This window comes from Rhodnius prolixus, unplaced genomic scaffold, assembly GCF_049639745.1.
Source record: "Rhodnius prolixus isolate KJV_2025 unplaced genomic scaffold, Rpr scaffold_8, whole genome shotgun sequence".
Classification (NCBI taxonomy): Eukaryota; Metazoa; Arthropoda; class Insecta; order Hemiptera; family Reduviidae; genus Rhodnius; species Rhodnius prolixus.
The window spans coordinates 35,428,353-35,430,785 of NW_027411593.1; the positions used below are offsets into that span (position 1 = coordinate 35,428,353).

The 2,433-nt window shown below is 28.6% G+C and overlaps 1 long non-coding RNA gene across 1 annotated transcript; it reads right to left on the bottom strand.

The window, feature by feature from the left end:
- Positions 1 to 358: 358 nt before the first annotated feature.
- LOC141451339 (uncharacterized) lies at positions 359 to 2,233 on the bottom strand. Its single transcript, XR_012456696.1, has 2 exons — positions 1,818 to 2,233; positions 359 to 1,288 (listed from the first exon to the last, which is right to left on the bottom strand). It is a non-coding gene; the product is annotated as an uncharacterized lncRNA (long non-coding RNA).
- Between the last annotated feature and the right edge of the window lie 200 nt (positions 2,234 to 2,433).

The window sequence follows — 2,433 nt, forward strand, 5'->3', positions numbered from 1 at the left end:
AAAACTAAATTTACTGTTTACAAATGAAAATTTAACACCAAGAACAAACTTAGTTCTCTATTCATACTGCTGCAAGTTAAATGTCAAACAGTGATGTCTCAATATTTAATGGAATTTATTTACAACTCCATCTTGGGAGTATTGTTAATGAATATTTAATGCAAATGAAGTCCCAGTTACTGGTAATAATGATCTAAAGAATTTATTTTTATCTGAAAGACCAATTTTAAATTTTAAACTTTATTCACTTAAAAAGAAACAATTTTGAAATAGTGATCAGATTTCAAATGTTGATCGATTGTTAAAATTTGTCAAGCTTTAAATATTAGAAAATTTATCATTGATGTGCAACAAATAGTTGATTGATTTCTGAAAATACAGATGGCTACGCCCATGAAAGATGTGTATACATCATTATATTTTATTTTTTCTTTCTAATATTTCAATGAAGAACATTCTATGTTGGTTATTATTTTAATTCTATTTCTTTTTCTTTTGTTATTGTTATTGGATCCAGTCATCATTTTGATGAATAATTATTTGTAGTATTTCAGTTCTTTAATAAAATATGTAATAATATGTAGTTTTCTCTATTAGTATTAATTATTTTTTTTCTTTATTAATAAATTCATTTGGATTGTTATTTTTTGGAGTATGTAATCTGTAATATGAATGTAATTTGTGGACCACACTCACTGGCTGTAAAATTTTGTATTTTAAAAGCCAATTTTTAATTAGAATTTTATAAAATTTCTTGATCCGATTTATTAATCATTCTGATGTGAATTCCAATAGTTTAATCAGGTCATTTTTTTTAAGGAGAGAATTATGCAGCCCTTTAAATGTAATTGTTCTCTCTATTACACTCTCTCTTTTTGAGTAATGTAAATAAACAAAATAACTTTTCCCAACTCAAGGGAACAATTATAATAAGAGAAAATAAAAATTTCATTCTTTCCTGAAGACCACAAAAACCTTGTCTAAAGGATGAAAATTTAATTTCTTTAATTTTACAAAATCAAACAATTCGAACATGCAGAGTTTCTGGTCCAATGAATATTCGATCATCTGAGTCAATATATACTATTTTTTCTATGAGAAAAATATTTATTTCCATTACTCACATCCTAAGTATTCCTCTATACCTAGTTTTCCATTACCGACTCTATTTTTGTTAGTAAATTTGATTTAACTATTTCACTCGTCTGTGAGAGAAATAAAAATAGTCAATTCTACAGAAGCCTCGGTTATTTTTCAATTTGAAAGTAAATAGAGTTTCATATTTGTTCTGAAAAGGAGGAATGATTGATTCAAAATATGGATAAAAATAATAATAATAAAATCTTTTAAAGGTACGTGCTCTGTTTGGATCAACAGCTAGAAATCAATATTATGTGATCATAAACTAGAAAGAGAAGAAATTGTGGCGGTATTATCCCAGAAAGTGCTGTTATTGTTACTGCCCATTGTTCAGCTCTCCAACAACATTGTGTTCTTCTGGGGAAAGAGAAAGAGATAATGTCCATATTGCTTTCTGACCAATTTTCAGTTTCATTAGCTGTTACATTTATATAATTTTCATGAAATGTTCTTTCGCTTTAACTCCATTTAATTGGCTATCAAATAATTTTGTTTTCTCATTGCAATCTGTTATTCATCGCTTACTGTAATATTTATTTAAGCATCTCCAGAGAAACACTTACACCAGCTGATTAACTGAGCTTAATGGACTGAACTCATGGTGAACAGAGCATGAAATTTAGCTCAACTTCAAAAAACGAAAATCTAACAATTTTTTTGACTAAAATTATTCTAACCTCGACGGCGTTTTCTTTAGTTTTAATTTTGATTAACGCTATCTTGGATTAAAGATATCTAGGATTACGTAGAATTGTTATTAGTTATTTCCTTTCTGCATGGTTATTTAACGAAGACTTTTTCCTTGTTCTCATTTCACATATGTTCCTATGTTTCATACATGTTCCTATTTCCATTGAATTAAGTATTAAGATTAAAGTGTGAGTCCATTATACTTATATCTAGATCTGGTCTTTTTGTTTTGTAAAACAATTTTAAAAATTGTCAACAAATTTAAAGATGAAATTAAATTTCTTTTTGAAGAAAGTACGAGGGTCGTTTGAAAAGTCCGTGCAAAAATAAAAACGACTTAATTTTTTGGGGTAAACCTTTTTTATTTTTCAACATAGTCTCCTTTTAGGCTTATACTCTTCGTCCAACGCTGCTCTAGTTTGTTGATCCCTTCCGAATAATAGGATTTGTCTAAGTCTGAAAAATAGCCATTCGTTTCTGCAATCACCTCCTCGTTTGAATAAAATCTTTTTCCCGCCAGCCATTTCTTCATATTGGGGAACAAATAGTAGTCCGAGGGAGCCAAGTCTGGAGAATAGGGGGGATGTGAAACGAGTTGGAACC